The 15,991-nt window shown below is 43.8% G+C and overlaps 2 pseudogenes; both read left to right on the top strand.

The window, feature by feature from the left end:
- The first annotated feature begins 771 nt into the window (after positions 1 to 771).
- LOC109451104 (thymosin beta-10 pseudogene) lies at positions 772 to 904 on the top strand (annotated as a pseudogene).
- Positions 905 to 952: 48 nt separating this feature from the next.
- On the top strand, positions 953 to 3,233 carry LOC109451086 (exopolyphosphatase PRUNE1 pseudogene; annotated as a pseudogene).
- The last annotated feature ends 12,758 nt before the right edge of the window (positions 3,234 to 15,991 follow it).

Here is a 15,991-nt window from a genome sequence, read left to right as displayed (position 1 = left end):
CCCCTCAGTGAGAAGCTTATAGTCTGGAAGGGGACATAAAATATAGTCACAAATAGGACTTCCTACCTTGTATTGTCCTATACAGTGCATATCGAGGGCATGGGGAACTTGGTAAGAAAATGTGGCTGGTTATAAAAGATCGGTGGAAAAAGTGATTTTTAATCTAGAAATATATGTGCAGAAAAGAGAGGGAAAGAAGAGGGAGGTAAAGATATTTGGGAATAAAGCAAACAGCAGAGCTGAGGCATAGGGACAGAAAAGCCTAGAAGTTTTATATAACTATAGTGTATATGTTGTTCAGTTGGATGGAACCTTGACTAGGTTAAAAAAAAGTATAATATATCACAAGAAAAATAATTTAGGTTTTGAACACATTGCATTTTATGTATATAGTAAGGTTTTATTGAGTTTGGATCAGGAAATAATATCTAGAGAACTGGGTATGTGATATTCCCAGTTTTCAGAAAATGCAATGTTATAATTTAATATTTTGAATGGCACGATATTATCACCTTTGAAATTCTTCTGGTGCTTCCAATAACTTAGCTCCTTTGAATAATCCTAGATAATTGCCTGGCGAAATGAAAAACCTTTCTGTTCAATATATGCATTTTCAAAGATTTGGGGGGCAAGAATTTCAGATAGAAGGAAGAGAAAGTGCAAAGACCTTAAGTATGCTTAAGAAACAGAAAAACAGGTCTCTTGCTGCAGTGACGGGAGCAGTTACCAGAACCTTGGCTCGAAGCAAAGACCAGGGATTGTTTTAAGAAAATGGCAGACAAACCCGACAGGGGGAAATCGCCAGCTTCGATAAGCCAAAGTGAAGAAGACAGAGACGCAGGAGAAGAACACCCTGCCGACCAAAGAGACCACTGAGCAAGAGAAGCGGAGTGAAATTTCTTAAGAATCTGGAGGACTCCCCGCCCCCCTCATCTTAGAGACGCCAGTCGTGATGTGGAGAAGGGGCCACCTGTTAGATGGACACAAGCGACCAGCTGCACTGTGGACCCAGGCACTCCGCACCCATGCCATTGGCTTGTGGGTCTCTGAGGGGACCCCACCCCCCAATCGGACTGCCAAGTTCTCCGGACTGCCCTGGGATATTGTAGAAAATTGTTTGTATGATTAATGAAAATACAACACACCTAGTGGCAAAAAAAAAAAGAAAAAAAAAAAAAAAGAAAGAAAGAAAAAGAAAAGAAACAGAAAAACAAAGCAACCATTGACGGGAAGTTGGAGACTTACACTTGAAAATGAGAAGGAAGTAGGAAGTACAGGAATAGTTTTCTAAAAAAAGAATAGCAGTCTGGCCACAGCGCCACCATCCGCAGTTTTGGGAGGGAGCATCTGATTGGCTAGGCTCTGGTCACCTGTCAATCTCCTGGCTGAGCCAGAGTAGTGAGAGGGAGAAGCCAGGAGAGATGGCCTCTAGGGACTTCTTTGGGGCTGTGTTGGTGGTGGTGTCGGTTTACTATTTCACCACATTAATACCCAGTGGGAAAGAGTTAAATTCCCAACAGAAACTGAAGTATTTTTAGGAAGAGGGAAGGAATTGCCGAGTGGCCTCAGAGCAGCAAGCACCCACTTCAGTCCTCCCCAGGTCAGGGCCGCAGCGCAGTATGACGGGGTCGTGTCCCGCCTCCTGACTGTAGCTACAAGCCCCTGAGTCCGGGGTGAGGCACATTCGCCGGGTAACCTCTCCACGGCGAGGGGCAGGGACACACGTTGGACTTCAGCGTCGAGGACCACCTGCAGGCTTGTGGAGCTGCTTTGCAGGAGTCCGGCCCGCGGCACGTTGTGCTGGGAAATGAAGCCTGTGACTCGGCCTCCACGGCGGCAGCGCCCGCCCTGGCGTTTCACCGGGCAAAGACGACCGAGGCGGAGGAAGTTGTCGTGCCAGTTTTAAATATGAAACGTTCAGAGCTACCTCTACGAGGGGACAACGTCTTCTTCCTTTAGAAGATTCCCATTCCTGAGCCCCTCCCTATTTTCCGGGATGAGATTGACCTCCATGCGTTGCACCAGGTTGGCCATCTCACCTCACCCTTGTTGACCATCATGTCTTACCCACAAGGGATGCAGCCCTAGACGAAGCAGTAGCAGAGGGGCCAGACCATCGGCCCATCGAGCAGAAGCACTGCCCGCCCTGCCGTGTTTCGGTGGAGCTGGTGGGGTCCTGCGCCACCCTGGTGACAGAGCGTATGCTGCAGGGGGCACCAGAGATCTTGGATTGGCAGACGGCAGCCCTTCCCCAATGAACAATCAAGACAAGAAATGTGTGGAGCAACTGGAGGCTCTCTTCCCAGATCTGCCCGAGAGAAAAGACATCTTTGATTCTCTGCAAAAGGCAAAGTTTGATGTGTCAGGACTGACCACCGAGCAGATGCTGAGAAAGGAACAGAAGACTATCACCAGACAAGGCCTCAAGGTGGCCATTAGTGCAATGTATATGGATTTGGAGGCCTTCCTGGAGAGGTCTGGCCTCATTGCAGACCTCTGTACTCTCTGCCAGGCTCACAGCTATGATGCCCTGGTTGCCATGACGATCTTTTTCAACTCTCACTATGAGCCAGTGAGGCAGCTGGCTATTTTCTGTCCCCATGCAGCCCTCCGAATGGCGATCTGTGGAGTCCTGGAACGCTTGCACTCTCCTTCCCTGAAGCTGACCCCTGCCCCAAGCAGCCACCCCAATCCCCAAGCCTACCTTCAAGGCAACACCCAGGTCTCTTGGAAGAAACTTCTGCCTCTGCTCCAGGAAGGCCTGTCAGCGTATTTTGACTCCATGACAATCCCTTCGGGGCAGCCTGAGACAGGGGGTGTGTCCAGGGAGCAGGTGGAAAAGGAATTGGACAGTGCAGGTACCCCACTGATTCCTGGACTGAGTCAAGATGAGGAGGAACCCCCCACGACCCCTCACACCCATGAACGGCTGGTGGACGACTGCCCTCTGGATCAGGGGCTGCCGAACCTCTCTGCAGAGGCCATGTTTGAGAAGTGCAGTCAGATCTCGCTGTCACAGTCCACCAGTGCCTCCCTGTCCAAGAAGTGACTGTTGGGACAGGAGGGGGTGGTGAGAGAGGTTGCTTGAACCATGTTTTGAGACGTTTCAGCAATTTTCTTCATTGCTCCAGGACCTGGTGTACTGTGATCATAAACCTGGGAGGAGAAAGAAGTACAAGAAACAGCTGCTTCAGGAATGGCTTTCTGCCCTACTGCGCCCCTCCCAGTCTCTACCAATCAAATTTTATTATTTAAATTAATTCTTTAAACCTGCACTGACTCTCCTACATCTCATTTTCCAGGGGCACAATGGCTGTGTGCCCCAAAAGTGCCCTCCACGAGGCCCTTTACCAGTGTCTCATGGAACCATGCGTTTATGGTCTCCATGTATTCGCTTATTCTCTGGTTAAGTCAAGTATTTATCACTGAGCACCTACTTCAAGGTAGGTAGAAAAATAGAGTGCTTCGGGAACTCTTATTCCAGTTTTCAGCCATTAGCAGATTTCCAGCTTCATGACCCCTCTCTCTGCCCCCAGTTAGGTAACGATGTCTGATTCCGAGGTGACTAAATTTCTGCTCTGAGCTTGTGACTCTTCTGGCATTACTGGGGAGCAGGGTAGAGGCCATTATCTTCTGTCCTGATCAGGTGGCCCGGCTCTCACTTTCTTTTGGATTCCTCTGCCCCAAAGCCACGGGGAGCCTCAGAAGACCCAACAGACCCTGATTCTGGAGTGTTCTGGGCCTAAGACTTCATGGCCTCTTCCCAAAAGCCAGCAGACCTTAAGAGTCCGGGCTCTGTCCCCGGCTTTAACAGGTCTGTCAGTTTCTTGTCCGTGCCATCCTCTTGCTCATATTAAGAGGAAGCCTGGAGTTCTAATACCAGCTGCCGTGAACCATGTGTCTTTTGGCGACACTTCTCTCGAGGTCTCATTTTCCCATCTATAACACGAAGGACCTGGACGCAAAGCTCTCTCGTGTTCTATGATCTGCCTCTTGCCACCATCCTTTCTCTCCTCTGTGTCTTTGAATGTTTTTGCTTTTGATTTTCTGTTTTCCCTGGGAATGCTCGGCGTCACCAGACTGTATTTATACATGCTTGTGCCAAGGGACTCGGCTCATGTAGCATGTACAGAGGTACGTTTCAGACCTTAGTGACCCGGCTGAGAGCTCCCTCCCCTGACTTGTTGGGCACATGTAATCTCCTTTTCTCTTCAGACCGACCTGTCCCCTTTTCCCACCCCACAGTCTATTCCACATAAGTTGCCGACAGTTACACGGAGTAGTGGGGTGTGTGATGGTTTTGGCATGGCGTCATCATTGTGATGGGGGCGGGCTGACTTCCCTGTGGGGATGAGGTGTGTAGCCATAGGAAAGTGAAAATAGTGGTGTGATTACTGAGTCAAAGGAATTTATGGTTTGTAATTTGGGTACTTTAGTTTGCATTTTGTTAAAGTATGAAATATTTTTTTTTCCTGGGGAGAAGCACTGATGCTTTCAACACAAAGAAAATGACTAGTGAAAACAGCTAATAAAGAGGAGTGAAGTAGTATTTTTTAAAGATCGTATTACTCAAGAACCATGTGAAAGGATTTTTGACTTTCACCTGTTCTTGTCAAGACCCTCTCAGTCCCAGTGTATTAAGATTTCCACTGAGAGAGACATAAAGTGTGCTTTTTGACATCATGTACATTTGAAGGGTGAAGATAAAGAGGGACTTTTTAAGATCAGAGAGGAACTGAATAACTAGAGTTTTGAAGAAATTCAGAAATAGTGACAATAGTGTGGGACTACCATGAAATGATAAAACTTGAGCAAGTTGTGTGGACTGCTGATCCAGAAAAGAGCCGGAAGGTGTTAGATAAATATCCAAGTATCTGACCACTTCAGCTATTTTCTCTTCCACTGTTGCTTGTGGAATGGGCAGCATTTATGGGCATGGCAAATGATTGCTGACCTAATACCCTAGAAGAATCTTTCCCACCTCCTGTTCAGGGTTCTAACACTCATTTCAAACCAGACCTCTTATAATATTACCTAAACATGCATGCCTGCATATTGCCATGCTTTTACACACATAATTTTTCTCTACATGTCAAAAACCTCATGTTGTCCAAATGTCAACTTCTCTATGAATTATTCTATAATTGCTCCCATCAGCTAGAAGCTATTTTGCCTCTAAATTCCTGTAGAATTATAAGTGCCCCTGCCATAAAGTCCTCACTATATATATTTTTTTCTAGTTAACTTTTTAACTAGAATAGAAATCATCAGGGACAGACTAATTGAAATCTATACTTACGAGAAATTTTCATATGAACTATGTAAGTGTACATTTCTAGAGTATATCCAACTTACCTCAATAAACAGATGAGTCAATGTCCCTGTTTGAAGCATCTGCATTCAGGTCAGCTATGACCTTAGTGTCTTTTTTTTTTACAACCATGAAATTGCATCGGATTCACTTAAGTACCCATTATCGTGGCCTCCCCAAGGCGAAGTGAGTTCCATAGGTGTTTCCATGTCTCATGAGGGAGAACTGCTAGCGACTTTTAAATAACACTTTTTCTACCTTTGTAAATATACACGTGTATCCTAGACTGAAGCTCCTCAGGGATATGGACCGAATCTGCACTGATTCTACCCGGTCTCTGCACAGGACCTGTGTGTGGTCGCTACCAACGACGCAACTCAGAACGGATGAATGAATAGTTCCTAGAGTTTCTGCGGAGGGCTCGTCATTTGCTGTGGAGTAATCAGAACTGTAAGCTCTGTCTCAGGATGAGGTTAGGTTCAAGTAGCAGGTCCATTAGAAGCCTGAGGGTATTAGAGAAATCCTTGTGTAGGGGTGATGGTCCAACCTTGTCTAAGGAGGTTCAGTCCTTCCTGATACGTCTTTCTGGAGAAGACTTTCAGAACTGTTAGGTTCCTCTTTAAGTAAAGCTCTACCAGTGAGCAGTGGTTAGCTATCACAGCAGACCATTCATCTTATTCAGTCTGAGAATTTCCCGCACTGTTTTTGTTACCTGGGTGGTAGATAGCAGAGGTACGAGACTCATGGGCTTCTTAGCTTAGCCGACTCTGGTGAGCTATCAGATTCAAATAAGATTTTGTGTTGAGAGCCCGAAGAAATTCCTGGTATACAAAACCACTTTATTATATCTGGTGCTTCAGAAATCCCAGTTGTCTCTAAGGGGGATTTTGAGGGAGATAGTCAGTGACAGACAGACCACCAGCCAAAGGCCCCATGCTCATATTTTCTCTTTCTTGGGTATGAAAAATATGTGTGTAAAACAAATAGGAGACATATTTATAGATAGTTCTGTAGTCAGACCTGGATTTAAATCCTGGCTCTGCCATCACTTATATTGAAAAAAAGAAAGTCTTTCAGACTCAGTTTCTTTGTCTATAATATGAGGATGATAATATTAGTATCTTCTTCACTGGTTTGTCATGAAATTTAAATAACATAAATCATATAAAATGTTTAGCATTGTGCTTGTCAAATGCTCAGTAAGTGTTAAGTGTTGATGTTGATACTGCTGTTACCACTATTATTATTCCATAACCACGGAGAACAGCCCTGTACAGTGCACTTAGGTGCTCAAACCTTTATTTACTTTATGGCAGCTTTCACACATGGATAACCTCCCTCCCTCCTTCCTACCTCCCTTCCTTCCTCCCCTCCTTTCTTCCTTTAATATTCTCATATTGAATATGTAGCTAAGATCTACGCTGGATGCTAGGAATGCAATGATAAGCTTAATGTCTGTCCCTCAGGAGGTCATAGACAAGTAGAGAAGAGAGATGCACCAGTAAGTTCTTACAATGCATTGTGATCATTACAATAGTGGGTGTACAGTGTATCATGTAGCATGAAAGGAGCAATGAGTAATTCTAACAGGGAGAGAATGGTCACAGGTCAGGATGAATGATGGTTTGCCAAGAAGAATGAATGATGGGAAAGGCCATTTCAGCAGAGAAAATAAACAGGCATAAAGGTACTGTGGGTGTGCTCCCTGGTACCTTTGGGAAATCATGACCAGTTCCATAAATGTAATCCACTGCGTTCAGAGGAATATTAGGACCTGAGGCTGAGACCCTGGCCCAGGGAACTTTATGTGAAGTTTGGAATTTAGGGAAACAACATAAATTACTACATGTTAGAATAATCCCTCTGGCAGGAGCGGGGAGAAGAAATTATTTCATTCCACATATTTCTTATTAACATGTCTCCTCATTCGACTGGCCAGAACTACATCCCACGCCCACTCCTGAACCAATCACTCGCAAGGGGGAATGCAAAGACTATGATTGCTTAGACTAGCTAGGATTCACCCAGTCTCTCCTGAAGCACATGCTCACTTTGTACTTGAACAATGATGGAATTTTCTCAGCAAGAAAGAAGGACAGAAACAGCCATTGGGTGGGCAATTGGCATTCTCTGCCACAGGAGTCAGATAGGCTGCAGTGAGTAGCAGCTTGTCAGGGCTGAGGCATGAGAGATGACTCCCGGGCATCTGGCTTAGGCCTCTCAAATCATTCTATTTAATAATTATCTATGTAGACATGTTTTGATAGGTTTGGATTCAGAAGAAGGACTGTTACTATCGTCCATTCATATGTTTCAGAGGGTTAAAAAACAAAAAAGCCTTGAAATGTGACTTTACCTTACCTGCTCTATGGAATTGGGTCTGTTTTGAGTGAAAGGTGAATAGTCACTAAATTATTGCCCTAAGTTGAGAACATTTGGGAACAATATGTATATGTCCAGGGGTTTGATCTCATTTGTCATTAAGGTAAAACTAACTATGAATGCCAACATTTAATACAAAATAAAATATTCTGCTTAGAAAGAAAAGATTTTAAGGCAGAACAAATGTGAGTTTTCATTTATATAGGTTTCACAATAAATGCCGTGCATATTATTTCCTCCTTATATACTCAGTTAAAAATTCTTAATCTTGAAACAGTTTACTTACCATGACTGAAACATCCAGAATTCTATTTTCAAAGCAGTCAATCTTTGCAATCACTCTCATCAGAGTAGCTGAAAAATATGATCTTCAATAAGGGCACATTTGGTCTCTCTCTATGGTGGGAGGCCTGTCTATTTCTAAAAATACGTTGCTATGTTACAAATGCACCATCCTGGCACTATAGGCAGGAAGATAGCTGTTTGAAATTAGCCTATACAAAGCCAATAATGGGAAATAATAAATCCGGGGGTTCTGAAAGCATCAGGCCTTGTTCACATTTTTCTTCTCTTCCTTTCCAGATAAATATATTTGTTCTTCTTTTGTCCCTTCTTTCCCTTACTTTTTTTATTTTTATTTTTTCACAGAAAACACATTCAATGTTCTTAGGTAATATGACCTAAAGAGAACTAGATGATTGAATAAATTTCAGTTCAGAAGCCTTCCTATATTGTGACTTTTTCTACCCCATTTTAAATAAAAAGAAACTTAACTTCAGTACTTTGTAAATAAGTTATCTCCAGCAACATGTTAATTTCAATGTGCGTTGCAAGCACAATATGTGGTGCAAGGGGCATTCTGAGTATTGATTCATGTTGGAGGCAAACTCCAGTTAGTGTAAACAGCATGGAGACATTTGACACTAATTTACAACAAGGATGTTAAACCTTAGAGGAAACACTGAGCCCTGTAGAGTAACATTACAATGACAGCCTAAAGGAGCAGTGATGTGTTCAACACGATTCTGACGTAGAAGAAAACGGACCAGATTCCACCAGATGTCTGGCATAGAGGAAAGAAGTTATAATCATATAGTTTTCAAATTAAATAGCATTCTAATCTACTTTGTAGAGTATCAGGTAATCTTCTTAGAAGATATTCAATTTGGGATATTTATATGTATAGGGCATAAAGGTGCTTCTTCCCCTCAACAGATATTTTCCAACTACCTACTATGCAAATTTTTATCCCAACAGCATATAACCCCATATCTACTGCCAACAGTCTCCTGGTGGGTCTTTCTGCTTACCTTTTCTCTCCCTACCTGCATCTATTCTGCTCATTATTATTATAGGGCAATACTGATGATATCACTTAGATGCTCTGTCCTTTCGTGATGCCGATACCTGCCTGATAAAGTCCATCCTCTGCAGCCTGACATTCAAGGTCCTGTGGTGTATGGCCCCAGTCTCTTAGCCCTATTTGTCATTGTTCTACTTTTATCATTTGCGTCAATGCCCTCACTTGAACAAGGGGTGAATCATGCTACCCAGATGTCTGCTTCTTTGAGGGTAACCTATAAATAGGGGACCATTTGTTTTCTCTGTCTACACTACATATTCTTCCTGCCTCTGCATATGTTCTTCTTTGTGCAAGGAGGAAATCCCCGTCTCACTCTACCTCCATCTTTTCTCTCTGTTTAAAGAAGTATGGAATCTCTGCTGTCAGACATAGCAACTCCTATGTCTTGTTTCCCCAACAATAACTACGGAGTTTCCTTACTTCTGAGTCCTTTACTCATATTCATCTTTATGGGACATCTCTGGCTGGTACTTTGAGCAGAGAAGAACATTGACAATGCATTGTGTCATGAAAGTGGAAATGGCTCCATGTGACTCTTCTGTTCACTTGGTAACTGACTGACAGAAACAGGAGAATTCCAAGAGGCCTGCAAATATATACCCAGCTCACTGTCCATTTTTAGAAGAAGAATATAAAACAGAGCTTCAGAGTTTGGTGTCTGGAATCATACAGACCCGGGTCAAACCTGGCTCTACCACTTACGCCCTGTGTGACCTCAGGCAAGTTTTTAACGCACTGTGAACCTCTATTTTCTCATAGAGGAATGGAAATTGTATGGTTACCAGAAGATGGTGATGTGATTGATGGAAAACACCAATAAAAACACTTAAAGGATGTACAGTTTATGGAAAAGAAAATAGAAAATTATGGAGAAGTGCCATGAGAGAAATACAGCAGGGTAAGGGGATGGGGAACATGGAGCAGATAGGACATTGCTATGCTGTCTTACATAGCACAGACGGGGAAGAGCTCCTTGAGGAGGCGGTATTTGATTGGAGGAAGTCTATGGGAAGTAAGAGATAGAGCTGTGTGTTACATAAAGTGGGACATGAGGCAGTTGGAGATATTGACGTCTCAGGTCTTCAACTCTTCATGAGGTCATAAAAATTGCCAAAATTCTACCCACGGGAAGAAGATTCTACAAAGTATGAAGCTTGCTTTTACCATTCTCACAGAAAGTTTATGTATCTTCCCATGCCTCTCCTCCCTGCTTGTGTCTGTCTGCTCACTAGTTACAAATCATGGGTGCAAAATAAACTCAGCCCATTTCTAAGTGTTCATTGTGATCTTAGATAAGTCATTTCCCTTGGATGTTTCTGAGATCTATTCCTGTTCTAATACTGCCTACTTCACTGGCAGAGGAAAGGATTACGTAAGATGATGCATGTAAAACACTTAGCATGGTATTGGGCGTAGGGGAAGTGCTCATTCAATCATGGCTGGAATTATTATTTTAGTTTTTGCACATTACATTTTTTCCCCTCCAATGTAGGAGTCAAGTGGAATGATTTAGGGTCTGTTGTCCAAATCTTTTGTCAGATGGAACTACTTTGAATTTCCCCCCAAGTCTGACCATGTCCAATGGGGACAATAGGAAGGAGAATGGAAGGAATAATGTTTTTAATATTTGGAAATACATATTCAAGAGGTGTATAAAATCAGTGTCAGTTACACCTGCCTCTGGAATGAATCATCTCTTTATTAAGGTGGAGCCAGAAAGGAGTAGAGATAATTAATAAAGGGAGAAGCAGTTGTGATCTTGTAATTTATATATATAGTAGGTCTTCATCTCCACTCTTGCTCTTTAATCCATTCTCTGCATAGGTGTACTTTATAGTTAAATGGAAGCCAGGTAATTTATTTCTCTGCTCACATCCTTCCAATGGTTTCCCATTAAAATCACATAAAAACCAAAAATGCCATATATGATCTGGCTTTCTGATTGCATTGTCTCCCACCTTTCCCTTCCTCTACTCCAGCCATACTAGCTTCCTTCTAATTCCTTGACTATGTTGAGCATGCTCATATCTCAGAGCCTGCAAAATTCTTCCTTTTGTTTATCATATAGCTCTATCTCTTACTTCCCATAGACTTCCTCCAATCAAATACCACCTCCTCAAAGAGCAATTCCCTGACTGTTCTATATAAGACAGCATAGCAATGCCCTATCTGCTCCATGTTCTCCATCCCGCTTACCCTAGGGTATTTTTCTCCATGGCACTTCTCACCATCTGAGACATTGCTTATTAACTTGCTATGCTGGATTTTCTTTTAGCCCCTTCAGATTCACTCTCTACTCCTTGGCCCCTGCTCTGTGCCCTGGGAGGCTGACTCTTACGGACTGTATCACATAGGCATTCTGGCCCCTGGACTTCTCAATTCCAGTTAGGTTCAGCCAATGGCAGACACTGGGAGGAGATGGACCATGAGAGAAGGGCACTGTTGGAGTGTTCACTTCCGTCCCCCTTCCTACCATGCTGCTTTTTGGCAGTGTCTCTGTTTCTCTTCACATGGCCGTAGCTTCTACAGGACAGCACTCTCCCACAGTTACAGGAGTCTCTCACTGAGTTCTTGTGACTGCTCCCTTCCCCTAACCTTTGAGGCCTAGAAGCTTTCTGCTGTTGTAGCCCCAGGCTGTCTCACCATACCTTGTTGGTTTCCCTTTATCCTGTAGCATCTTTATCATTAATTCCTTCATTAAACTCTCTCCAATCAATTACCCTGCTTGACTGAGCCATCTGTTTCCTGTGGAGACCTCAATTTGTATACTTGTTTCTTGGCTACACACACACACACACACACACACACACACACAATTCCTCAGGAGTAGGGATTTTGTGACTAGTACAATACCTGTTGCATAGTAGGCAATTGATAAATTTGTTGATAAATGAATTAATGTGTTCTCTTTCTTATTCTTAGAAGAAATTCATGAGATAGGAATTATTGCCTCCATTTTGCAGATAAGGAAATTGAGGTTCAAAGGGAACTTGCCTAAGATCATGCAGCTGGTACCAGACAACACCGATTAGAATCACTGTGCTGGGTTTGCATTGCTGCTTTGCCTTATTGTTTTTATTAAATCATATAATATCTTTCATATTGTTATTACATGAAAGGTGATTAATTTTATTATCCTTGTCTCATGATATTAGATTATGTCACGTAGTTTGTGAATTCTTCAGCTGCCATGGCAGTTAAGAAATACCACACAGAAAGGCCTTAGCTTTTAGCAAAGAGTAGAAGGTTTAACCACCCATCAACCAGTACAAAGAAGATATTTTAAATCCCGCACATATATTACATGTAAAGCACATGCAAATATTCTTGGCTGATAAGACAGTTTCTCCAGCATACTGCTAGAACTACGTCAGTAATATTGCCTCCAGTCTGCAATGAGATGAGAGACTGGAGTCTGGGCCAGAGGAAGGGCTGATTCAGAGCCAGCTAACAGGAAGTGCTTTCACCCCGGGGGAGTCTGCTGATGGAAGCAGAGAGGGACCCAGTTCCCACAATGGAAAACAAGGGCTCTAGTCTTCATTTCTCACCACACTAGCTGACTGCAAGCACCATGAGGTACGTTCCTTTAAAATCAAACATTTCACCTTCTTCTTCCTCTAAAACCTACAAACAAAGAAACAGAAAAAGCTCTCTTCTGTTTTATCCTCCTCCATAACAGCTAGGCCTCTGAAAGTATTGGGGTAGGGAGAAAAATGTCCTAATAGGTTAATGTCTTCTGAGGGAAGTAGATGAAGAAAAGCATAAACAAACAAACAAAAACCAGGCGACTACTGTGCATGCAATTTCCAAATGAAAATAAGCAAAAGGTCCTTGTTATAAAGGGAACTTATTTTTCAGGTTTAGAATGCTCTTCTAGGATGTGAACATTCTAAGCCCATGAAAAGGTGACTTGTTTTCTCTCATTTGTCCCACGGGACATGAAGGAGTCATCATCGCAGCATCTTCTCCAATGGAATAAAAGCAGGCTAGAGGGAAGCTGCTTGCAGTTAGCCACCCAGCTGAGTAGCTCTCACGTCCCAGGTGGGGCACAAGGTGCAGAGGGTACAGCAGTGAGCTAGACCTGCATGGACTCTACCCACTTCGGGCTTAGATCCTCCCAGGGGAAACAGACACAAAATGAGTAAATAAGTTATTTCTGAATGTGCAAAGGGCTATGATGTAGAAGTAGAGTGTTGTTAGAGCTTTTACAGGGGAAGCTCATTTGGTAAGCAAAGCCAGGAAATGTCCCTGATAAGGCTGAGCCTGCAAAGATGCGTAGATGTGGGAAGTTATGGATCATGCCTATTGTATTTATAATTATAAGCTCAGAACTAGCACAGGACCTTGCAGATACTCAGAGTTTGGGTGACCATGCTATGTAACAATCCTCTCCAAAAATTAATAGCCTAAAATTATAAAAAAAATATTATTTTTCATAATTCTATGTGTTGGTGGGATTCCACTTGGGATTATTCTGCTTCACATGCCATTGGCTTGGGCTGCAGTAATGTAGGGGCTCAAATGGGCAAGAACATCCAAGGGGGCTTGCTCAGATGTCTGGTACCTTGGCAGGGAAGGCTGGAAGGCTTGGGCTCGGACACGATGGCTGGGACCACTGAGTGTCTCTGTCTGAGCAGTTCCGGGGGCTCTCCTACTCCATGTGGCCTCTCCATGTGGTTTCTCCAGCAGCATAACTGGACTTTACATGACAGCTAAGATATCCCAAAGTGCAAACATGGACGGCATCATGCCTATGTAAGGCCTTGGCAGGACTTTGGAGTGGAGCCATTATTGCTTCACCTACCTGTGAGTCCCAGGGCCAGTCCAGACTCAGCGATGGAGACCACAGAAGGTTTTGAATGTCAGGAGGTGTGAGTCAGAGATTAGCTGCCCCTCTGGGTGCTCAGTAATTTTATTTTCAGTAATGGGGGAAGAAATGAGTAGGAATCAGTCAACACGGAGGGAGAGGCACAAGCAGCATCTTTGATGATTGGAAGGCAGGTGCAAGTATGTCTCATTGAAGGCCGTGGGAGAGGTTGAGGTCCGCTGGAGCACAGAGAGAGGAGGAGAGGCTGCATTGTGAGCTGGGAACAGGCTGAGCCTGGAGCCTGACTACCCCTGAGCTTTTCACTTACATAAGCCAATCAAATCCATTTCTTCCAGTGCCAGTTTCCTCTCTATGAATCAAGAGGCCTGACTAATAGGAGGGAGGCGGCAAATCATGCTGCCCAGGAGAGGGAGGCCCTGGAGGTGACCCTGCCATTGAATGCAAAGCCATTTGGAAACAACCTGTTCCGTACAAATGCTGAGACGCTATGATTATCCCCGATGTGCAGTTGCACACTCACCCTGAGTAGGATGGAATCTGCCCCTGGCATCAAAAAGAGAGAGGTCTGGGGGTGGATGTTCCTAACAGCTTCAGAAAGTCCTTTCCACATGCATAATTAACAGCCAACAGCCAGCCACAGCTCAGTATTCCTCCAGTAACTGGTCAGACACTTCAAAGACTCTTGTCAGATTCCCACGAGGTAAATTTGCTTGTGTCAGAATTCCAGCGTTCTGAATCCTAGACCCACAGTGCCTTGAGGGTTCCTATATTGCAAGTTTGTTGAGCAGAGTCAGTAAGATAATTCCTACAAAATGCTCAGCATGGTACCTAGTCAGAATCTAATAAAGCCCCAGTAAGCATTTGTGTTTACTTTTATTATTGTTGGTCGTCTGATCGCATTTCTGGAATCCCAATTACTTTGATGAATGTTGTTTAAAAAAATAAGTCTCTGCCTTTAGGCCCCCAAAAGATCCAAAAAGATAGGGAGAGCTAAGTACAATGGAAACAGCGCTTCTTTAGGGCCCCTCCGTAAAACCCACAGATAACCATCATCTTCGACTCAAGGTCCTAGAGGGCGTCACAGTAAGGGGTTGTAGGGCTATCCCTCCCAAGCCTCGGTGATGAAGCAAGGCAAGGCCTACGCAGGGCGTTGGAGACCATGACTGTTGTCCTCAATGGGGGCTGCAAGGCCGGCCCACGTGACCCAACTCCCTCTCACCTCCTCCTGTGTGTTCCTTGGGTGTGCCATACTGCCTCCTGCCAGGTGGCCTTTGCACGTGCCATCCTCTCTGCATGGAGTCATCTCATCTTCACCACATTCAGATCACACCTCAAGCTTCACTCCCTCAGGGAAGCCTTCCCTTCCCGCAGTCTAGGCCCATTTGCATTCCTGCATGTTGTCTTGTCATGCTGGTCCTTTGTTTGTTTTGGTTTTTTAATCAGCTCTGCACCACAATTTGTTAACATGCGTCTATCAGTGTGATTCTTTGATTAATAATGAACACCCTCCCTTAACTGTGAGCTTCAGGAAAGCAGGACCTAAGGGACTTTGTTTGTTTTCCTTTCTCTTAAGTTCCCAACACAGGGCCTGGCACATAATACATGCTCAGTAAATTCTGGCTGAGTAGATGAAGAGAGAGAACAAAGGCTACTTCGATTGGGATTAGGGACTGAGCTCAACAGTTTATGCAATCGAGCCAGGCCATTCCAGAAAGATCACTGAGTTCCCAGAGAGGTGGGAAATAATTAATTCCAGGACACCAAAGGGGAATGGTCCATTGCTCTTTGTCTAATCTCTAAGTCAGTTAATTGTTCTTTGAGGATTGATTTCTTTGAGGAAATATTTCTCTCCTTCAAAGACGACTTCCCATAGAGGAGTAGTTCCCACTCGCAGGAGAGATACGTGGGAAGAGGCTACGACTTTTTTTCCTCTAGCCAAAGTGTACAAAACAAAGCCCGCTGTACACTCACCACCACCCACAGCCCTTTTCTAAAGCTTTTCTCTGAAGAGCCTGAGAAAGAGGCATTAGATAATGATTAATAAACACCGGTTTAAATCGACCAGGTATCTGAAAGGGTCACTCATTTGGGGTGGTTGCATTTAGCT

The sequence above is a fragment of the Rhinolophus sinicus genome, chromosome 5, assembly GCF_057876585.1.
Source record: "Rhinolophus sinicus isolate RSI-liver-muscle chromosome 5, RSI-T2T, whole genome shotgun sequence".
Lineage (NCBI taxonomy): Eukaryota > Metazoa > Chordata > Mammalia > Chiroptera > Rhinolophidae > Rhinolophus > Rhinolophus sinicus.
This window is presented reverse-complemented; position numbering and strand designations above follow the sequence as displayed.